The sequence below is a fragment of the Perca fluviatilis genome, chromosome 3, assembly GCF_010015445.1.
Source record: "Perca fluviatilis chromosome 3, GENO_Pfluv_1.0, whole genome shotgun sequence".
Classification (NCBI taxonomy): domain Eukaryota; kingdom Metazoa; phylum Chordata; class Actinopteri; order Perciformes; family Percidae; genus Perca; species Perca fluviatilis.
The window spans coordinates 26,246,549-26,271,500 of record NC_053114.1 but is presented as its reverse complement, the minus strand read 5'-3'; the positions used below and the strand labels follow the sequence as shown (position 1 = coordinate 26,271,500).

Here is a 24,952-nt window from a genome sequence, read left to right as displayed (position 1 = left end):
CTGACGGCTTCCTAGAGTCATTTGTCTCTTTCGACCAGTCAACCTTTTACATATCCTAGTAGCCCCCGACATACCCAGAATGTTCTCTTTCGTAGTACAGAAGACAAGCACAGCTCTGTTGGATAGAATATCACAGACTCTGTTGTACACGCTGACACAAGCTGGGTGGTGTTACCATGCCAAAGTTCTTGCTTGGATAATGGCTTGTTGGAGTTTCCAAAGCTCTTTAGGATCAGCTTTCAACCTTTGCAGGGAATAAATGGTGCAAATGTTGGATGATTCTCGTCAAAATGACTACAAAAGCCGTGGTTGTGCTATGTCATCTTGGGCCTTGTCTTAAATAAAAAGCATAGCTCTCTAATGGTTGTTTGGCTTAAGGTTGGTATTACCATTTGACACCACAAAGGCAGAAAATGAGGAGCAGAAGCTGTAAGGGAAACCACACCACCACACATCCCAGGATTCAATTCCACACAGATACGTATAGTCAGGGCATCCTGCCTCCATCTAAGCCAAGAGAAGGGTCATCCCTGCCAATGTGTCCTGTTACACAGTGTTCACAAACACCCAAATATGTGGTGCAATAAACTACCATAAGTCTATCAGCATCATACGGTATGAGGATACATTTGATGATGAATTGCAAAGTAAAAAGAATGTAGACTTTAAGCCAAGTATTGTCACTCATACTAAAACGGTTGAAGGCTTTAGAAACATATTTAAAGTAGAAAGTGTGTAAACTGTTCTGAACTGCTTTGAAGTAACAAATTGGAGTGTGTCACCAGCAGATACTCCGCGCATCCTGGATATATTTGCGACTAAGCCAATTGAAAGACCTAGCTGGTCTGCTTTGCACATGAGCAGCTTGCACTGCCACTGTCAAGGGTTAACCCCTGACAGACAGTCTGGTGAAATAACATAGATGACCGTGAAGAACAGGAATTTCACCACCAAGCCTGAAAGCCATATAGTCCTTCTTTCCACATCACATACCTAACTGCTCCCCCCTGTTTCCACCCCCACATATACCTCTCTGGACACATTGTCTTCCTTCCCTATCAATGTCAAAGGCAAATTACGCTCTAGCCTTGAGGACAGGTCAAACTAATTCAATCTAATCTGTCAGATAAAATGATTGGTGAGTGAGGATCAAAGGGATGAAAAAATTAAAAGGCAGAACTCAGATTCTTTTGAATTATAGCCTTACGTTTCCTGATCAAAATGAGTTGATACATCCTCACATCACTTCATACTGTATGCCCAGAAAAAAATACACATATCAGTGTTAGCCCCCAGTTGTGCTAGTTAAAGTGAGTGGCCTAGAAAACCCTCTGCCTAAACTCTACCTCGCTGTCTTCCCACCCGCATAGGACTCATGCTGGGGTAGGTGTGGAGGGTGTCTTGGCAGGCTCTGGGCCTTGCCGGAGCATTTCCCGTCTCCTGAACACAGGATCAGGTGTCACCATTTTCACGGCACCTTCTGGTTCTGTTTAACAGGAAATGAGGTCCATCAGAAGAACTCTGACCAAAACTGAGCCAGAATGGGCCCTGACAGGCAGGAATATTAGCTTGTGACGGCAGTCAGTAATTGAATGATCGGCTCCCCCCCACTCACTCGTAATGAAGAGAATATGTGCTGGGAATGTGTTTGTCCTTCTCTATCCTTCGTCTGCCCTTTTCCTTTCCTCGTTCCCCCCATTTTCCCCCTTAATAAATCATTTGTGGGGGTAAAAATAAGGGATAATTTTACTTCACTTCAAAGTGCTTCTCATGGTGTCATTTCTGTAACCTCAAAGTGATGATGCATTAAAAAGGCTTCGGGTGAGCTCTGCTTCAGCCTTTACATGAAGCTGTGCTGATAGTGTCGTGAGAGAGTGAGCTGTAGTACATGAGAGATCAATTATCACACCTCATTTTGTTCGCATATGCAAAATGATAATGGGTGGACCATGTCAGACCTGAACCATCAGGTGGTGTATCCTTTTTCCATAAATGTGTTTCACAGATTGTCTGAAGGGGTCTGTTAAATTCCTTTAACAGTTTTAAAAAAAGGGAAAGAATTTGGCTTCTCCTTGATCTGTCTTCAAATGTCCCTCTGCGGACAAGATTTAAGAGTGATAAAGCAACAGATCAGTGTTATATCAATACACACTACACTTTCACATTGGAAGATTTGTTAAAAAAAAAAGAAAAAAAAATGTATCCTGTAGTCTTTCCTGTGTGTTTGCCAGCAAACAGCAGAACACGAGTGTATCTATGTATTTGTCATGTGTACATGTGCTACAAAGGAGGCACGGGTGAGGGAAGGTGATGCTGTTGAGGAAGCGGGAGGCAAGGCTTTGAGGTGCAGCCTCATATTTCACACAGCTTTGGGGAGAATGTCAACTCTGAAAATAATTCTTAATACAATAATTACTTTGAGACTTGTTCTTATTAATGTTTCTCTGCCTTGGGTTTTGTATTATTTTTTTTTAAACCTTAACCAAAATCAGTTGTCATGTATTGCTGCTGGAATGCCTGTCAGACTGGGCCCTGACCCTGGGCTGGCTGCTATAATGATGGGAAGATGAAAGAGCCAGGCCCATTCCCAGGCTGCCCTGTTAGGGGGTGCAAGCCTGTGAAATGGAGAGATAATGTAGACCAGGTGTGCTGTGGATGCCTGAGACACTCCTCACTCAGTCAGAGAGCTCCTCTCAGTGAGAGGGAGGGCACACTACCACTGTTGAAAACTGACTGGGCCACAGTCCAATTTCTCCCTCCATATCACGCACACACATATATACTTATATGTAAAAGATATATATAGTAATTACTATATTAAGTTTAAGCTTAAGTTGTTTGCGTTGGACACCTACCAAGTGGTGCACCTGTATTTGCACCTTTTCCTCCTCATAAAAACCACATTGTATTCATAAATGTGAGAATGTGGGCTGAACATCAATATTTTGCTTGAATTATGTGCACACGGTTGTCTCTGTGGTATTCATAAACATGATAATTTGACCATTCAGAACTACTTTTTTTCAGCATTTAGCCCTTTGTATCTGTCAGTAATTTAAAATAGAGAAGTTTTAAAAGAAAGGTCAGGCAGACTGGCCGCAAAAGTGTTTCTAATTGGAACAGACAGGCTAGCAAAGCTCTGCTGTAATTACAATCTAATAAGCAGGCAGCTAGCAGAATCCAACATTCCATTTAACATCAACAATTTAACCCTTTACATGAAACCTCTAAGAACATCTTTCAAAGATTCAAGCAGATTCTGTGGGAGAAACAGTCTGCCTCACTACTGTCTTCTACAGGAGGTCAGTAAATGTCAATTGGAGAGAGAGCTGAACATGTTGAAGAGGGACTCAAGTGAAGATAAGTCCTCATTAAAGCCTTCTCCATAAGAGCTTGTTGAATGATAAATATTAAACATTGATTACATACAAATAGGAATGGCTCTTTTATCATCACTGACTATTGTCTTCCTGAGATTATCGCATAATTAAATCTTCAGTAGGGTCCTACTGAGGCCTTTTTATTGAGTGAGTGAATTACTAATTATTCCCACATGAATACGGCGCAATCACAGTGTCTGCCATATGAACAAGAATGCAAAGGTAGTCAATCCATGAGAATGTGAGAAATTTGTGGTAAGGCAGATTCCTATTTGATTTAATCTATCTGGCTATTAAAATGGCTGTCACTCAGGATGGCTTATCTTGTGAGCCAAAATGCAGTTTCATGTTTTGGAATATAGCTTTTCATATTGTGTAAATCAAGCATTAATTTTTTTACGAGGTCATTTTAGGGGAGACCCAAAGGGCCTGCTCCAAGTTTGATCTGGGTGCCTGTCGCGACATTCCCGGGAAAAATCACAAGCGGCACAGAGTAAGTCACTGTTTTCCATCATCCAGCAGTGGTTGGTCTGCAGGACAGGGTAGGCGGAGCTAACGCAACAGACTCACTCTTTAACTCCCTTGCATGTGAAGTGGCGTACTGATTATTTCTCGGTCTCTGCAAGCGCTGCGAGTAAACAGTTACTATTTCTGATCAAACAAGAAAAAGAGCAATGACTACATATGATGAAACTTCAAAACAAAGTGAAAGTGAGATTCAAAAACACACCTGCAATTAATGCTTATAGGGGCCGCCAAAGACAACGAAACGGAGATCTTCAAGATTGTAACTTTAAGTTACTGATATTTCATTTGAGTTCATTTCTCCAGAGCTGTCACTGCACCTGACCAGTTTGCACAGACTATATATTAAAAGTCTGTGGATTAAAAGTGGATTAGATGATTGATGAATGATTTAGGGGAGGCTCGAGTCGCGCATTTGGCCCAAACTGTGTCCTTTGCGTCTCTTTGCTCCATCTAGATGCCTAAGATGGTCTTTCATAACACCCTCGTTTAAAAAAATGTAAACAGTCTAATGAGAAACACCTTCCTTTTCTCTTCTTTATATTCTCCAAAGCATACTGTTAAATTTATATAACACAACTAACCTACACATAAACAGGAGTTAGGCAAACACGGTCTGAGCAGTTTGACTAAGTATCTGTTGTGCTGCAAGTCCTACTTAATTCCAACTGTGAATCATAGGCAATTAATCTGCAGCATTCTGCCTCAAGCCCAGCCCTACCCCCAACCCACACTCACACATACCCTACCCTTTGGTCGGCCTCTTTATCCTTCTCACTGGTTTCCTCCTATAGACATGATACTCTCAACATATCAAGCCAAGGTCACTAAACATTCAATTCAAATTGTTGCCTACTGCTGCAGCTTGAAATGAATAAGGCCACTATTTCAATGCTACAGTTATCAAACTCATATAACAAATGCTGGGCAGTCTTCCCGCAACGCACTCTTTCCCTCTCTCCTTCCCTTGATATATTAATTTTTGACCAAACGTCCCCGCTTGACTACTGTAACGAGGTATGATGTATTGAGCCTTGGCTGTTGCCATGGAGACAGCAGTCCCCTCTTGCTTGTCATTAGAGCACAAACAAGCACTGGCATCTAATGTCATTCCAGTCAACATGAGAGAGAGAGTGATGAGAAAGGGAGAGACTGTGCTGGATCCCTTACTCCCTTTTCTCAGTTTGAATTGTTTTTTGTGTGGAATATTTGGATTGTACTGAATGTTATGGGCCAACATACTCTTTGCTGGGGCATTGTATAGGTTATATACCCAGGGAGAGGCACACTTTTACATACATTTACTTGTACATGTATGTTTCTCACATCCCAGTGCTTTGATTTTGGCCTGCAAATGGGAATAGGTGTCTGGATGTCACATAATAAATTACCTGTCCCCTACTTGTTTTGTCCTGTCCCATGCCTTGGCTCTTAAATAATTATAAATGCATTTTCTATAAGTTTGGATTCATTTTACGGTGTGCTTTAGAATGCAACAGAGAAATGTTGTTTGTTTAAAGTAAGGTGTTTATAGTAAATATCTGTCCCAAAGGACATTAATTAGACGTTAATTATAGCTTTGATTGAAAGTCAGGTGACATCATGTGCTTCTCATTTTCTGTACAACTCTGATGAAATTACAGGCTGATTGGGTTTGAGTAAAAAGAAAGCATACACATCCAAAACATCTTCAATACAGAACAGAAAAAAAGATGATGCAATAAATGAGTCTCATCAAAATTGGGAAAATGCTATGCACTTTTCTCTAAGCTAGTATCATTTTAAGCGTGGGTAAGATAATGACATTGTAACTGAGTGATAGTACTACAGGAGTTTTGGAGTATTCCAGTCTATTTTATTTCCATTTAAGATAAAACTTTTTTACTTGTTGTCTCGGCATGAAAGTGCACCTCATTTTCAATTCCTTCTCACCTCATTTCAGTTTTAATCAGTGGCTGCTTTCTAGTCCCGTTGTTTGAGGTGAAAGTGTAGCCGTATGCCTCACTGTCTTTTCACTGAACATAATCTCTTCCTCACACAGAACAATAATCCTACCTTATTTTCTCTCTCAGTGTTGGTCTTTTATTACTTCCAGGTGTTAAGGCCCTGTCTCCCTCACAAGCAGATGTGCTCGGGAAAAAAATGCCCTTTGTTTGGAGTTGTGCTATTTCAAACTGAATATTAAGTTGGCAATGCTCTCTGAAGGCAGACACCCTGAAAAAAAAGACCAAAATAAAAACTAGGTGAATGAGTATTTGCATTAAAGAAAAACAGTAAAAGATGTGGGAGATGGAAAAAAACTAATGGGCTACAGATCAAATCTGTATGCTGTGTGCACAGAAAATAGTCACAAAAGAAACTGCTACTCAGAAAAAAGCAGAGGCAGAAACCAAGGTAAAGAAAAAACTAATACAACATTTCTTTTGTTAAAGCGACAGTAGATTTAGTTATTCATGGGTACTGCTGGACACCACATCTGTTGGTGAGCTGTCTGTTGACTCGTTAGATTTTGTATGAAGACATATGAGTTTTATCTAGTATGATCTGCTATAAGATTTTTATTTTTATTTTACTGTATTCACTTTCCTACAGTGAACATTTAGCTGGTTACACAATAACAGCTTTACACTGGTTGTTTTATAAAGACGTTGTCTACTAAATAATACATGAGATGTTGCTTAATACCTATTTTTCTTGATATACACCTGCCAAGACTAATATTAGATTTTGCAGACAGGAAACACAGAGCCTGTAGCAGTTGTGTTATAGACTCTAAAATATCCATTTTGGACTTTTTCCTTTTTCCTGCAAGCAGCTAAACTGAGATCACATGTACTTGCAATGAAAAGTGGCAGGAAATTGACTAAACCATTGGAAATCAATGGAAAGTAAATGTGCTCCCTAAGTACAAGTGAACAGCTGATAGCTTCCTTGTGGCTACCTCTCTTGCTTTGCCTTTCTATCTCTCTTTTCCTCTTTACTTTTTTCTATACCTTTTCACCTTCTGCCTCTTTTTTCACATTCTCTTCATCTCTCCATCTGCTGAGCCAATACGTACTCAACAAAAAATACATTTGGACACAAATGGAGTGCAGACAATCTATTACTTGTGTCTGTTCATTGAGTAGATACCATGTCAGTGTAAAAAGTACAGATAAAGTGGTAGGTAATAGGTGTTGAACTTTTCTCAGTGTGACAACCCCTTGAAAGGGTTGTGTAAGTTATCTTCTGAAAATGGTGCAGTTAGCCTAATTATGTTTAGACTCCATTTAATCAAGCAGGCTAAATATTCACGAAAAGAAAACAATACTACAGCTCACCTCATAGTCAATTATTTAAATGCTGAAAAACAATGGTGGAATGCATCCTTTCTAACAGTTAAGTCAAAAGTCTATTAGTGAGATATTGTTTGAAACACATGGACAAACACTTGAAAAGTTGATGTAGTAAGCCAATGTTAAAGGAGCTGTACTTGATGTTACTTAATAACTCCCATTGACATAGCAGTAAACAAATATTTGCTATGTAAAGAATCAGATATAGTGGAGTAATGGCACCTGAGCAGAGAATTATGTCACACTCCTCCTGTGTGTGTTGTAATCTGAGCTTCTCTGTTCTTCGTAGTCCGGCTGTGCATGCATGTTGGCTGTGAAAAAAGGTATTTCATGTATTGGGGAACGGTCTGTGAGAGCCATATAGAGGAAATCTCAGCCCCTTTAAAGACAAAATCTCATCAGCAGAGTCAGAGATATAATGCACAATTGAAAGACAAATAAAGTCATGCAAGGACACCAATCTACAATCACTCCACAGTTATGATTAAAATTGTCAATGATTGTCAACAGTATAAAGCAAAAGGAAATTGTGCTTAAAAGGTACCCTGTGGAAAGGTTTAACACTATTTGCGCTTTACACAGTAATATGTTGAATGCAAAAAAAAACATTTGTTTAGAATTACCTCCACAGGCCACCTTTAATGCACAGAGAAAATAGGATCAGAAAATAACTGAGGGTATGATGACAATGTCCTGATGGCTTCTGGCTTAAAGCTACTGATAAATCACCCCCATGGGTGTCCAGCTGCTTCATTATATCTGTAATCAACATGGTGTATTGGCTACTTTTGAATCACTAAGACTACAATAGACTTGGTGCTCCAATATTAAAAGGAAGATTTAATATTTTGGCTATACAATGGGCACAAAAGTCTTATAAAGCTCTGTATGTAAGCTATACATGTACATTAGTATAGCTCGACGGATATTGGACTTTTGAAGCAGTTACAAATACGGATGTTTCAGATGTTAAAAAAAAAAAAATATTACAATATATATCGTCCGATATTCTCATTAAATTGGCTCTGTGAATGTCAGCATCCTTGCTGACTTATTTCTTTTACGTTTGAGATTATGTAAGCAGATGAGCCACTATTACATCCATAAAAATTAAGTGTACCCTCAATATTCTGTGGGCCATATCTCATCAGGATAACATGCTGAAATTTGTCAGCTAAAGGGAAATATTTCCAATTTTGAAATTACTCCTTTGATTTAACAGGTTGGGATACAAAATGAGCTATTTTCATTGTTGTTTACTATATAACCTTTTCATTTGAAATGCTTGTTTAACTTCGACTATGCTCTCATGGCCTTAACTGAGAACTCAGAAAATAAATTTGCATGCTGATGTTTAGTTTTCACAATTATATTACCATCATGGATTAATTCTCTTTAAGTCAATTTACCAAGTTTGAAGAAAGAAAGCAAATAAAAAGGCTTAGGCAATTCTTTCATGATGTCAGGTCCCAAGCAGGTTTAGAGGACATTAATCCTAATCCAGGCCTCTTGTCCCACAAGAGATCAATGGACGTAGTACAAAATCAATAGATTCTCATAGAAGTTGGCCTACGATCTGTCTCTCTCTGTATAGCATTCAAGCAGATCCTACTGCCAAGTGACTTAAGTAAAAACTATTAAACTCAACACTTGCATACTGAGCCTGTGGGGTTTTTCAAAGAGAAGGAAGATCTTGCTATACAGTGCATCTAAATGAGAAAGAACATTTTGAGAATAGTTTTCAAAATGTTTTTTTCTTCTTTTTTCAAAGAGTAGCACAGCTCATATGCTAATACTAGCTGTTATGCATAAGAGCATTTACTGTGCTGTATATATTATGAATGAAGAGAAGTTACTTCTCCAAATATGTGGATTGCATAAAGAGAGCAAGGGGATTATGGGTAAAAGAAGCCCTGTGGAATTGTTCTTTTTTTATATATAGTTTTGTTGGTGAAGCTCTTCTTGGCTGTGTTACTTACATGTTTCCTAAGTAATGCTTTTTATTGTAAGATGGAGTCATCACCTGGAAAAATCAAGGTTTGGGTAAACTATGAATTTATTAAAACAAACAAAGGGGAGACATGTAAACAAATAATTATAAAAACAAAAAGGTTTTCATGTCTTTCTCTCTCCACCCACGCCACTCACCCTCTTTCTTGCTGCACAGACTGGCGTGAGTGTGACCAGGCAGGGGTTAAATCCATTGCACCATAAAAAGGAGCTGTTCATAAAATGGAGGAATAAGAAGCAGAAATAATATTTCAAGTATGATTAGTTCATCCGCAGGGCACCTTGTGCGATTGAGAAAGGGGGTGAGAGTGGGAGGGGGTATTGTGCACGGCAAGCAGTAAATTATATCTAGCCTTTGAATGATTCCTGCAGATCCTATTACAACAGTGAGGGGGACTGGGGAATGGTGGGGGGAATGGGGCAGTTGGGAGAGAGAAAAGCAGCAGAACGAATCGGATGAATTCTGTTTCCAGCTGTCCGAATGATGGGGGAGATGGGGGTGTGTGGGAGTGGAGTGCAGAGAAAGGACAATAAGACAATAATTTGTTCTCCTCTCTGAATAATTGTCATGTAGACATGCAAACATACAGTCTCCAAACACTGCTTATTCTTATTTTTACTCCAACCATTTCTCTCCCCAAATTCTACATCAAGTTCTCCTGCCAAATGGAGAAAAACACTATCACCCATTACCACCCCTGCACTACTCCACCCTCCCTGAATATTTGAGAGGCGCTTGTCTGCCATTTGTCACTTTGACTGGTGATATAGTAGCTGATAGTGGCATTAATGTGCTGCTGCTGCAGATAGTCCTCACAGGGAAACAGAGATGCTGAATGAGTTCCCCCACCACCTCAATTTTCACAGTCCTTTTTCTTTTTAATGCACTAGTTAATACCTTATTGTTAATGTGAAAAAATATCAGCTGAAATCTGTACATATATTATAAACTTTCAATCATATCCATATTATAAATAATACATATAAAACTCAACTAATGCTGCAATTCATGCTTTTTTAAATCTATGCATTCTTGTTTGATATTTCCTTAGGTCTTAAGTCTTAAATTTATACATTTGTCTTTATGCTTATATAACCATCTGTATTCCACACAATTATTCATCATATTACTACTTGGTGCTGCAGCTTCTTTTAATTTAATCTAATGTAATCCAAATATGGTTGGAGTTGATAAATTAGATGACAATGAAGGAAATTGAAACAAAAGACACACTTCATCTATAGTACTGAAACACATTTGCTTTCTTAAATTAACTTTCTTAAAACATCTTTATGAAGATGTTTATAACAAAATTGACAATATTACCAAATGTTGCTATAGTTTCTCAGCAGTGTCTAAAAACAAAGTTGTGCATAATGAATAACACCTTGAGGTGTACATCGAATAATTTGAATTAGAAATGCAATTTGTGAAGATGAATCATATGCGCAACAGGACACACACTAGTCTGTTTGACATTAGAAATGTATTGACACAAGTGTTGACATACACCACCTAAAGCTCAAAATTCCTTGGATATGAGCTATGTAAACAGGTGAAGTGTTGCAGAAATATCAACAGTAGTCAACTGCATATCGGCGTCACATTCCAGTCTTTGTCCTTTACCAGTAAAATCTGTCTTGTGAAAGTGAGTTCACGCAGTCAAAGATTACAAGGTATGACTTGACTAAGATTAAATATCACATTTCAAAAGGTTCTCAACACAGGAAATACAATAAATTAAGAAGTAACCACAAATCTGAGGCTGCATGTTGAAGCTGGAATGTTTTTTTCAGTTATTTTTCTTAACATGATGAGGTGTGTATTCTCATTACCTCATGAAATGTCCCTCTAGTCCAGCATCACTATTCTGAGGAAAAAACGGTTTGATTTATTGTATGTATGAGTTCATTAATTAAGCCTCATTTTGGCAAACTGTGTTAGATGGTGGGTGACTGCCAAAGCAGAGAACAGAGGGCCTGGACATTTAATGCAGAACATTAATAATAACAGGGGAGGAAGCAAGGGGGAATTAAAATGAAAGAATTCTGCACCCAACATCCCACTTTAATTGCAAATTTAAATTTCCTATAATGGATTCTGACATCTCAAGTCACCAAAATCAATCATTCTGAAGGGAATTATTCCTCAATTAACCTGTCACCCCCACCACCACCACCCTGCCTCTTTCTGCAGGGCTTCAAAGAGAAATGAAGAATTCTAACTACTCTCAAATATGAAGCAGATTCATAATTCACCCTTCTTTCACACAAAGTCCTACAATCTGAAAATTCTAGCGAAGCAGATGGAGATGATAGCCTACACAAGTCACCTGAAAAGTTTGCCTTATCCTTATATGTCTTCGCCTCTATTTAGCATTGCTAGTATCAAATACCTTAAATATATTTTGTTTCATCATCATTGGTATTATTCAACATTTCAATGAAATTCAAAATTAAACCCTTAAAAGCATTTCCACTTTTCCAATAATTCTCACTACTTCACCTTCTTCTTATGCATTTAAGCCAGCAATCTAGTTTAGCTTTAGCAATTTAGCTTTCAGCATTCACATACATTTTCTGTATTACAAATGTATTTTCTAGTTTCACCTGACACCTTTTAAGACCAGGGAGGTGGATGGGAGACTATTTTATTTTAAAAGTACTGTGGACTCAAGAAAGATGTTCAAACCCATCTACTAATAAATCACTATGTAAACAAAGAAAGTGGTGCAGAGGGCAGTTAGAGAGTGTGTCTGTAAGGTGTTGTGTGAACAAATTAGGTACAAAATGAGAGCTTTGGTTTCACACATCTTGTAATCAAGCACGACTCAAAAAGTCACCTGCTTTATCCTTCCATCTTATTTGTTGTTGACCCGTCACAGACAAAAACCATTTGCCTTCTCATCGCCACAATCAATGACACAAACCCTTGATGTTTTATCTCCTGCTGATCCTGATACATTGGGACGACTTAAGGGCCGTCCACACCAAGTACGTTAACTATAGTATAACGACAACTATACAAATATAGTTTTAAAAATTGTGGATGGTGGAGTCCACACCACAAGTATAATGACAGTGGAGAACAATATATCGTAGTTGGGATCACTTTCAGAGCGATTTGATGAACGATAGAAACCCTGACAGCCAATCAAAATCAACATTTTACAAGTTTACAACGTGACACGGCGGGGAGAGACACTGTGGAGAGATTAGTACTTGAAAGTATTTCTCATGTCACAATAACCACCGACTGTATGAGTATGGTAACCAGAGTATGGTCTTACCCCGGTTAAGTGAGTAACCGGCCAGTTCTCTAGTCCTATGACATTCTGTGATTGTGTTGCATGTCACATGCAGCACAATATTCTTGTGTGCTGTTTATGTACTTCTGCTTTAAATCCCAAAGAGGATTAAACAGCAACCAATCAAATGTTACTTTGACATTGCTTGCTTTCAGCATGCCTATCCACTTAAAGCCACAATTCCCAAGTTTTTCAGAGTTTAGATCCATTAAGAGCAAGCTGGTGGCAGGAACAAAGCAGAATAATGTCTACATCTGTGCTTTATGGCATTGCCCTCCTTGCTGGGGCGGTGAAGTTGAAAAACCGACTTCTATTTTTAATAAGATTCAGAGGTAACTTTTATATGTTAATAAATTAAAATAATTGTTGACAATGAACAAGGCGGAATGAAAGCAGGCCTGGTTCTATTGTATCTAAAGAATGACCCATATCTATTCATCTAGACTTGGCTTTCCAAACCAATATCATTTTCAAAAGACTTGTACTCCTAAAATGTTGAATAAAACCTGACTATTTTAGGGTATCTGACTTGAAAACTCAAACCAAAATATGAGGTTTTAGTGTGTTACTATTTGAATTGTTAATAACTGTGCTTCCTCTTAAGAGGACATTATGTTTTATTGTATGTCACATAAGTACAGTGTTCTGTTGTGCTGTTTGTGCCATGTTCCTTTCATTTCAAGTTCTCACAAGCACAAAAGGATAAAAGAACAACCATTCAAAAGTTACCTTGACATTACTTGCTTTTAGCACACACTAATACCACAATCACTAAAAATGTTCAGCTTATAAATCAATTAAGAGCAAGTCAGTGGGAAGAATGAACAAGAACAAACTCTAACGTTGTCCTTTGTGACATTCCTTTCCTTATTGGGGCAGTGGAGTTGACACACTGATTTCTCTTCTAATTAGACTCATAGTTATGTTTAACACGTTAATAAATCAACATAATTGTATACAATGAACATATTGAGATGAAAGCAGGCCTGAAACTATTGTATCCCAAGAATGGCCTGGATCTATTCATCTACATGCCAAACCATTATATTTTTCAAAAGACGTCTACCCTTCTAAATGTCACAATAATTTTTTTGGGGTGATATGACTTATACACTCATCTGAAAGGTACAGAAGAATGGGTACAGAGACAATAAGGGGAATACAGGCAGTAATAAATGTCAACATTGAACAAGCATGCCAGGGAGCTGTGAGAATGTAGAAAAATAAAATAAAAAAATAATAAAGTCATCTGCCTGCTGGCATAATGCAATTCTAGCTGGCAGTCATGTAGCGGTTGACTGTTCTGTATTTTTGTAATCATTCAAATTTAATTAAAGGCTTAAGAAGAAAATGGCCTGAGCCGATAGTATAATGAGTTGCCAAGGGACATATTTTTAATAATCTTAGTTTGTAACAAAGATGTTGCCAAGTCATAGTTGCATTATGAGCCTTGCATAGCCACTTTTACTGGCCAGATAATTCACACCGGCCCCAAGGAATGCACTCCTTACACAAAATCTTCTGACTAAACTGATGATTTCATTTCACCCATCAGTATTAATTAACATCAAGAAACACAAGAAATTCAAAATCTAGCTGTCATTATCATTGTTATGTATTATACTATAAAAAATATACTATATAATCCAGTGTCCATTAATAAGTCAAAGACGGGGACCGATTGATCAGCATCTTCACTCCCTATCCATAACAAACGAGTCTTAACACAAAGCCATACAAAATATATAAGTATAACATTTATGAATTAGTCAAATCAGAAAATATCTGATCAAAAAATAAGTAGACAAGGCTATGAATCTGTGCAAGCATTAGGTGTTCACTTTTGTCCCCTCCGTGAGGAATTCTGACAACAACACCGTCATAACATCCACATGATACAAGCCTTTGGTGCTCGCGCAGGCACCCCTCCTCCACACAGTTACTTATAGCCAAGGAGGACACGGAGGATTAAAAAAAACATGATGGACTCTTAAAAAGAGGTAATGTCTTAACTTGAGTTTTTGTGCATATCTACAATGTTATAATGTTGGATTTTAATGTCAAATAATGAGGTAAACGTATTTTAGAGAAATCCCCGTGAGCTAAAACGTTCAGATTTCCAGCTGTTCTGAACGCTTCAGTTTCAACAGCTTTTTCTATTTTCGGCTGAGTCTTACTGGACTGGAGTGTTAGCAGACTGGACTTTTTCGGACAAAGGGCTTAAATAGACAGGTGGTCCAACAGAGCGTCTCACACAGAGTGTGAATACAGGTGCAGCAGCCATGGGCAGTGTAAGAAAAATAAAGTGTTTTTTGAACAGTAAAGCATGTAAACATGTTCTAGTACAAACACAAAATTAATCTGAAAATGCTATATAATAGTTCCCCTTTTCAATAATAAATAATCATGTTCACAGTAAAAAAAAGGTCCTAAGCTGGCAGGCTGACGTTACTGAGAAGGTTAATGGTAACGTTAGGTCTAGTAAAGTTAGGTCTACACTAGCAGCTAGAACAGGCTATTTCTTTTGCTTATAAGCAGAGTTGGTAATGTTGGGAAAAAAACTGCCAATAAGCTTGAGGAATATGCCCGCTCGGCAGCTGTAATTACGGCAGGGTTGTCAAAAATGAAAGGAAATCACGGTGCTCCTCGTGCATGTTTGCATGTATACGTCCGAGCCCCGAGGACAAGTGATTAAAGACAGAGCCACAAGGAGATGCTTCTTTCAACTCTTGCTAGCTTTTTGTTTATAGTTTCCTTGTGTAGGCTAAAGATAACGTTAGCTAACCAGCTAGCTCTCTGTGATTGGAATTTATGCCAGCGCTAATATCAAATACAGAAGTCTTACTTACTAACGTTGCCTGTTTTTTTGGTTGTTTTTTTTCACGACTGGTGTAACGTTACCTCTAACGTTACTTTACAGTACGTCAGCTGCTGGTCAACGCTACAGATGATGAGCTATTACAAGTTACACAGGCTAACGTGACTATGCTAGCTTTGACAACAAGGCCTAGCGTTACTGTGGCTAACGTTGTCCCTGCTACACGTGCCCTCGTCCCAAGGATTCTTCTTGGTGTAGCTAGTTAGCTAGCTACAGCTCCAATCGGGAACAGGTAAAGTATATGAAAGTGTAACGTTATCAGGACCATGTAAAAGCAACAAAAATGAGCAGCAGAAACTAAAGAAGTTAGAACTAAACTAGTCTTTCTTCTATTTCAGAGATATTTTTGTGTTGATTGTGTGGATTATTATCAGGCTGCTCACCTTTTTATAGTAAGATGTAGCTAGGCCTATATTTAGCTGGCTAACGTTACCTTCTCGCCCACCTCCAACAAACGCATTAGTAGAAGCATTTTGTGAGTAAAAAGCGGTGAATCTCCCAGAAATTGCAACAGAAAATCGGACAAATGTTTATTACTGATAAAGGTCTCCTCTGTTACATATAAAAATTCCTAAGAAATCTAAGTGGTGGAAAGTATTGAAAAATACTGAAATCGGTGATGCCAATTTCCCATTGCAGCCCATGTTAAGGGACATATTTGAACTAACAGATATCTCCATTAAACTTCCCCAGTTGATTACTTACATTAAGACTATTTTTTTTTGTATTACAAATTTGTTTTACCTTTTTCTGCAATGACAAGACAAAAAGGTAAATACTAGGAGGACCCTGAAACTAAAGTGTCTAATGGAATATCATTAATATTGTGACATGTCACTGACATATCTGTGAAAAAGGCCTATTTAGATGATCAAATCAGGACATAAAGTTGCACTGGATTACATTCATATACACTACCGGTCAAAAGTTTGGGGTCACTTAGAAATTTCCATTCCACTCTATTACAGACCAGGGCATCAGTTTTCAGATTACATTATGTGCCTACAAAAGGGTTCTCGACTGTTTTAGAAAGAAGCGGCTGATCTTTAATGCAATATCTACATTGCCCATTATCAGCAGCCATCCATCCAATGTTCCAAAGGCACATTCTGTTTACTAATTTGCAGGGGTTAAATTGGGATTTGTTATGTGGTGGGGCTCTCCGTAGGGGGGTCCGAGGGTGCCCCAGGAAAAAAATGTGAAAAATAAACCGTTAAATGGCACTTTCTGGAGAGTTTTGTGCAAAGAAATGGAAAAATTGAGTCTTACATGATATGTGCAAAACTGCAAGAGCCTATACTTTGCATTGTTGTGGTATCAACAGGTATTAGGGCATTTAGCATTTACATTACTGTTAATCAGTCATAACTTGATTACACATTGTATTACCTTGTTATGAAATAAGAAGTGACCCATACAATGTGCCAAACAAAATGTGACACATGAAGAGAAAGTGCAGCATGACAGTAGCAACAGCTGAGAAGATTTGGGTCTGTGGTGACCAGGTCCACCTCACACAAACTTCCTTCTCCCAATCTCTCTCTTTACTACAACACACACACACACACACACACACACACACACACACGAACACATGGCACTGAGTGGGGCTCTCCGATGCTCGAAGGCGAGCCCTGCCGCTGGAGGAGATGCGACAGCGAGAACCGGTTCAACGGCTAGGTCAGCGACATGAACTCGTAGTGGCCGGTGGAGCTTCCGAGCACCGGGCTTCCACCGCTGCGAATGGGTTTTTAGCTTTAGGAGAAGGCTTTTTATCTGTTAATCCTACCGACATAGACACTTTGGCGTTATGTTGTTGACCCGCGGTGGTGAATTGTCTTCAGTTCTGGGCGGGTTGTTGCCGTGTTCCGATTGTTCTCATCTCAGCTCCGCCGAGACAAAATAGACATACCATTTCAAAAATCTTTCATTTATTGTCAGAAATATCATGTTTTCAAAAGCATCACTTTCATCAAATATTATGTGACATATTTAGACTGCAAGCAGGCACATCCGGACAAACGAGCAGGCTTATGTGCCGGGGCTGAGCCCCGGAGACCCCCGGCCCAATTTAACCCCTGCTAATTTGATATCATTTTAAAAGGCCAACTGAGAAAACGTTGGCGAACCCTTTTGCAATTATGTAAGCACATAATGTAATCTGAAAACTGCTGCCCTAGTTAAAAAAAAACAATGCAACTGATATCAGCTGGTATTCTGTCTGTAATGGAAATTTTTAAGTGACCCCAAACTTTTGACCAGTAGATATATTAGTGCCTTATATTTACAACACCCACTTTGTAATTACAACTTGATTTTTAAATTCATTGATTATTCATCTCAGAAAGTTAGAATTGTACAAAGTTAGTTTGCTTCTTTATAATTCTACCTTTTTCAAGGTCAAAAGCTGATATGCTGTTGGTAGCACCAAGTCTGTTGGTCTGCACACCTTTCTGTCTATCTGTCAGTTTTATCCTTTCTCTCTCTCTCTCTCTCTCTCTCTCTCTCTCTGTCTCTCCCTCTCGCTCAGTGGGATCACTCTAATCCAATCCAAAATATATTACTTGGTCCTCACTGAGATAAGGCATACTGGGGGATGTTAGTGTATCCATATGAATTAAATGGACGAGAGCTCTATCAAGATCATCCAGCAGGTCAAGGCTACTCTGCAAGAAGATATGCTGTAGCCATACGGCTTCCCTTTTACCCCATCCTGCGTTATCACCAGCCACCCACACTGAAGGAAATAAACACATCCACCTTTGTTGTATGCACATGATCATCTGCAGATTTTTTATTTTTTTTTGGCAGGTTCAAGCCATGGCTTACTCTGATTTTAAACCTTACCACTGTACTAAAAATTCAAATTATTTGAACTTTAAACCAATTTAATCTTAATCAATTTACCATTGACATCCTAAAGCATGTCCAATCAGATTACAGCTGACCAAGATGCTTTAATTGTAGGGTAATTTTAAAAATAAGTATGCATTGTTTCGCTTTGCTTCAGCCTGAATTAAGGAGGTATTGTTTATAAATTGTGTAATGATACATCGCTGTTGAGATTAGCTCTCTGCACTGACTCTGTGCCTAACCCAGCTGCCAGTGCTGATCAGGCTGCTTATCATGTATAGAGCCTAAATGCCTATAAGCAGACCTAAGTTTACTGTCTGAATTTCAGTTTGTGGCTTGGTTTATGGTATTTTAAGAGAAACTTTGCCACACCTAAGATTAATTGTTGCCGGTAAAGGGGACACACCAAGACCTGCATCTTGGAGTGAGCACCTTTTGGTTGGTCCCAGCATATCATTTAAAAAATGACATGTATAGAACAAAGGCTGAGGAGGATTTAGGTGTGTTAATAAGGCCATTTATTGCAGTGGATTCAGCTTCTCCGGACAGTCAAGAGTGCCACAGAGTGTTTGACAATATTGCTGCTATTGACATTTGAATAGGATAAATGTTTTTTTTGGATAATTTATTCATGGGGTGTTTCATCATGTTTTGCTTCAGGGATATTAGTTGTTTATGTCTTGATGTTGAGATATGAAGCTTTTGTTTATATTTATAGGACATCAGTGATACCCTGACACTCACTCAGTGAGCAGAAAAGATGTGAAACATCCTGGAGGAGTTCCAGATGGTCTGCCAAGATGGTCTTTAGCATGTTGAGCATCATGCAACGACCACATTGATGATCCACCAGAGGGACCCTTCACAGGTGACCTCACATCGTCACACTGCACAATTTCACCCTTCAATTAGTTGATGAAAAAAATGGATTAGAAATCAGACTTAGTTCACAAACGTAGAGTGATATAACATTGACGTTTTGGTGCTTATGTTGATAAGACCGAAGATGAAACTTTAATGGCCTGGTGGGGAAATTCATTGTTAAACTTTAATTGTTTTAACAAAATAGATCCTATTGCAGCATTAATGAAATGAAGTAATTGTTAACATAAATGAAAATGGTTAAAAAAGTAGTATTGCAACAACATTCTTTTGTCAAAGTGAATAAATTAAATAACTTACAGCATTATATATTGTACTAAATTGTACTAATTCATTAAACCGTGAGATGGGAAGACACTGTTTTCTGTCAAGTATATATGGTGGTGGTATGTAAAGCAGGTGCAGGTAGTAAAATCAGCTACGTGAACTCAGTTTTGTTTGCAAGGCTATGCCTGGCCACAGTACTGTTTAAAGGCAATGTGACACAGTTTTTGTTGCAGAATTGTTATTTTGCCAGTGTGACTGCACCAGCTTTGAGTTTGTTTCATTTTTGTTTCTGGGGTATTACTGCACCTCCATGGGGTTATTAGCATGGAAGCAAATGCTGCCTTTCAGACGTGAAACTATATTGACCTAGCACATGGTTACTAAAGGGTAGTGTGTCTTGAAAGCATGACAGTTTCATCAGTGTTGTTTCAAAAATTAGCATTTCTACATCAAAAAGCTTTTTGCCATTGAGGGGAAATCATTAAATATTTTAGCTGCAAGGAAAATGTCCATTTTACCAAGTACTTATCTAAAAAAATATTAAATATTAGTGATGGCATTAAAAGTAATTTCATTTGCCTGTATGTGCTTTTGTCTCTCTACGTTCATTACTAATTCATTTTTTTCTCTTTAACATTTCACAATATGATGTTTTATCATAATCATCTCCACTAGGGAATAACTAAAATGACGAGGATGAGCAGATCTCTAATCTTTCTCAGTTTGCGTATGATATTGGCGGCTTTTGGATTTAGTGTTGTATTCATTGCTACCTCAAGCTGGTGGCTGCATTTTCTTATTTTACTATATCCTCAGTGACTTTCAGTAAACATGTCACAGAATTGCCTGGAATGTTCATTTATCCTCATGGTGTAGTTTGTAGCAAGTAATTGATTCACCAATAATTTGGCTTTCCAAATACAGTTATATTCAACCTTTACAATCACTTGTCACACGTTGATTAGTGACACGTGATCTTCATTCAACTCATAATGACTCTTCTGAAAACAGTTGGTTGCATAAGTGATGATTTAGGTGTGTCATAGTAATGTAATGATGAATGTAAACATAACTTTCATTTCTTTACAAGAAAACTCCACAAGGCACATTTTAATTGGTAGACCATAGTAATCATCACATTAAGCAGTGTAGGCTGTCATTTACAAGAGGTGTAATATAGACATATTGTACTATATTACCATCTCTTACCAGTTTCTTAATGACCGGGTGCCTATGTGTTAAATAGGGCCATTTCTTCTTAAGATACCAGGATGCCTGAAATATTTGTACCCATACAAAAGGTAAATAGTTAGCACTTACATTGTGATTATTTATTGTGTGTATGTGTATTTTTGAGAACAGTCAGTTGGAGAAGAAGGAATGGATGAATGAGAGATGGCTACGATGAGAAGCTGTCTGTTTGTGGTCAGAGGATGTGGTAGACTGCTTGTGTTGGGTGATACTTGATCTGATGTTAATGTGCTGCTGTGTGTGTGTGGGAGGAGTGAGTTGAAAGAGGCAGAGGGGAAGATGGGCAGATAATCCCGTCTGCCTGATGAGATTGAATGCTGGGATTGATTGATCGCCTAATCATAGGAGGAAATGGGCCTGAAAATGAATGGGACTCTGCCCTTGGCTTGCTGTGGAGCTGGGTGGTTGGGTTGGGGGGGATGTTAGCTGCAGAAAGACATGGCCTTAATGTGCATGGGACCTGATTTCATTTGTGTCTGATATACAGTTATATGATCCTGGCTAAATGATCAAATAAAAAAGGAAAAGGGGGAACAGCGAGGGGGATGTAAATCAAGCTTTATTGCTGGAATATTTCTTTTTCATCTCATCTGAAATGGATGCTTTGAGAAAAGAGCCAGAATAAAAATTCATCATGAATTCAGAACTGATGGAACTGTGTGTAGCGACAGATATCCACTACCCTGGATCTAATTGATTGGCTAGTAATAGGCAAATTTGGATTATGCTTATTATATGTGTTATTATTTGGTTTGCAGTATTTTTTAACTTGACCAGAAGATTCATTTGGTCACATTGTTCACAGCTGGATTGGAGGATTTATAATGATCTAACAGATGGCAAGGCTACTTAAAAAAGAACTGGCCATGGTATCACTCCTGGGGAAAGCAATATGCACTATCAAATCTCACAGGCACAAAGAGAACTTCCACCAGTATATTGGAATAGGAAAATTAGTACTTTGTTTGAGGGTCCTTGCTTTTCATGTAGGGTCCACAGTTCACAGTGAATGCTGCCAGAACATATCAGCCTGTACAATCATTGAAGGGGTAGACTCGGCCTGGCATCAAGGCAGAATCTTGTCTTGTTGTTAAGTTAGGTGTGCCAACTGCCACTTTGAGTTTGTCTTTATTTCCACGCCACTAAAAGAAGCAAATATCTCTCAGACTTGGAGCATTTATCACAATGTTCTGCCTCATTGTTGACAGAGCAACAATAATGTTTATGAAACAAAGTGTAACTTAATCTTAACCCAATTTGATGAACATTTCCTGCAGAAAAGACAATCATGTGCCGGAATTAGCACCAGAGCATTATCAGTGTTTGAAAGATGGTTCCTACTTACAGGCAGCATGACTTAAACACAGCTCTTAACATCAGTATAGCTATAAATGGTTTTATTATTTTGTAACGCTAATTACCTCGTGTATTTTTATTTATGTATTTATCACTATAAATTCCACATGGTTTTTGTAGTTTATAGAAATTGAATTTTATTTTACTGTGATTAACAGTATGCCTTTCTTCCTATCTACTGTGTATATCTCGTCTAAGTGGGTGGGGAGGTGCTGCATACTATTGCCCTTAAATGTCCTTACATGGATGAATAAAGTTGTATTGAATTGAATGTTTTGTTATTATATACCCATGGCATTTAACTGTAAGAACCTGACATGACTGACGTGAGTGCCTTTGCAACTCTGCTAATAAGAAAAAATTAGACAACATAGATAAGAAGAGAGAAGAAATGCTGAAGTGTTTAATGCCTGAAGCTCAGCCGCATAGGCAAGCTTGATTGATAATCTGGACCGCTGTATTCTTCATGTACCCAAACTATGTGCTCCACATTTCCCCTGTAATATAGGTTTTTTTGTGCCACTTGGGGGCAGTGAAACAAACTGAAAACTCAAACTGATTTGGCTCCTTTTTAGCTCTGTTTTGTTCTACACTAACTCCTGAGAAAAATGTCTGGCTTTTATATATATATATATATATATATATATATATATATATATATATATATATATAAAATTAGTGTGTGACATAATGAATATATGAATTACATATATAATGCTTTATTTTAAAGGAGAATTCTGGTCGATTTCAACACGTAGCTCTGTTGTTTGTAAATTTGGAGTGCTGTCAGTAGCGAGAAAATCGAACACAATCGGTGTTGCCTACACCGGGTTATCCTCCTGCTTCAGTTTGCACCCAGGAGGCTGAAACAGGGCAAGTTTTAAATGTGCTTTTAGCCTTTTAACATGTTCGAAATGTCATTACAAGTGCCTACCCATGTGAAGTGATTCCTTCCGAGTGAACACAGTGAATCTGACTGCAGTAGATGTGAAAGAAATGCATAAAAGTTCTGCTAATTCAGCTCTGTTTAGTTCCGGTGTTGAGACAGCAAGACGAGTGCTTCGGGACCGTCTATAAACTACAACACCGAAAAGAGATACAAAAATATTTTCAGAAATAGGCATATGCTTATTTTTTTTTAAGTAAGTGCTGTAGTACAACTAGCAGGAGACAAGTTATAATTGAGTTAAGTTTGGAGACACTATGTTATTTAATCATTAAATTAATAAATATTTTTGTTGTATCTCTTTTCGGTGTTGTAGTTTGTAGACGGTCCCTAAGTCTTGCCGTCTCAACACCGGAACTAAACAGAGCTGAATTAGCAAAACTTTTATGCATTTCTTTCACATCTACTGCAGTCAGATTCACTGTGTTCACTCAGAAGGAATCACTTCACATGGGTAGGCACTTGTAATGACATTTCGAACATGTTTAGAGGCTGAAAGCATGTTTAAATCTTGCCCTGTTTCAGCCTCCTGGGTGCAAACTGTAGCAGGAGGATAACACGGTGTAGGCAACACCGATTGTTTTCATTTTTCTCGCTACTGACAGCACCCCAAATTTACAAACAACAGAGCTACGTGTTGAAATCGACTGGAATTCTCCTTTAATATATCTTAGCCAGGATCCATTAACCAAATGTGGTTTGTTGTGGCCTCCCTCTCTGTCTCCCTCTAGTGTGCAGGCTACATTTGTTGGTGACTGAGTAGGGTAATTGTGATCCAGAGCTTGAAACCTAAAAGTGGGATGACTGAAGGGGGAAATGAGCAGCCCATGCAAAGAAGTGGAGGCACTGTGGGCTAAATGATCAATGGCATTGATCAGCCAGTCAATCCTGGAGTCTATATTCTTCTCTGTTTACACTCTTCCATTGCCACTGTGTTAAACTGAGCATGCTCTAAACAGCCACCTTAGGGACCCTCTAAAAGCCATCCTCACACCCATCATTGATTGACATGTCGATTATCTTGGAAGCTGTTGACAGCACAGTTGTTAACCATCTTAAACATTAATGATGATGGGGGGTCGTTGCCTCGAGTTACACTCCTGACTAAGAGATGAGCACAATTGAAATATTGTAAATATAATTTTTTTGCAGAGGGCTGACTGTGTGTCTATATTAAAAATCAAGAACTTAAGAGGGATTCTCATTCATTACATCTTTGCTCAAAAGAACGCATGCGCGCGCGCACACACACACACACGTGTACACATGTAATTTGGAGCTACATCAATACAATAAGACAATGCTAAATTAATGTAATGTATTAGCCTGCTGACTTTTAGCATGTTTTTAATGGAAGATAAATTGATGCATTATACAGATGATCTGTGATTACACATTCTTATGTATAAATAAAAATTATTCAGATACCAATGACATTATCATTTGGGGGATTTGTAGAAGCGTGGATATCTAGTCATCACCTTACTAAGTGTAATCAAGACCAGGTCATGTTGTGTGTGAGCATATGTGTGACTATATGGAGATAATTGTGTTAAGTGTGCAGACTCTACCACATGCCCTGTGCTCCCAGCTTCAACCTCAAACCTCTTTCTTCTTTAATGCGTCATTTACTGCCTGTAAACAGTTTGTGTAAAGCAGTTTATAGATAATTTCTACAAGTTCCTTGAGCTCTCTTACATATGTGCTTAAATTATACAAACTCTTCACTTTAATAGACACCCAGTAATGGGCTGACATTGGCCTGGCTGCAGGGACCAGTGCCTCTGAAAGTTGTTGCACCCCAGTAATGTTAATCAACTTTCTGCATGATGCTTACCAAGCCAAGAAAGTGACAGCCTCAACCTGACATGAAGTCTTTGTCCAGGTTTCCTCTTTTTTTTTTGGTTGTCACTCTTTTTACCTTAAGCCTCAGCTGCTGCCAGCTTTCACTGGCCTCTTTT

At 38.4% G+C, this 24,952-nt stretch overlaps 1 long non-coding RNA gene across 1 annotated transcript in view; it reads left to right on the top strand.

The window, feature by feature from the left end:
• Positions 1-15,146: 15,146 nt before the first annotated feature.
• Positions 15,147-24,952, top strand: part of LOC120556118 — a 67,912-nt gene continuing 58,106 nt past the window's right edge. The window contains exons 1-2 of the long non-coding RNA XR_005638807.1: positions 15,147-15,668; positions 19,008-19,157. This is a non-coding gene — a long non-coding RNA (uncharacterized LOC120556118). The remainder of the gene's footprint in view (positions 15,669-19,007; positions 19,158-24,952) is intronic.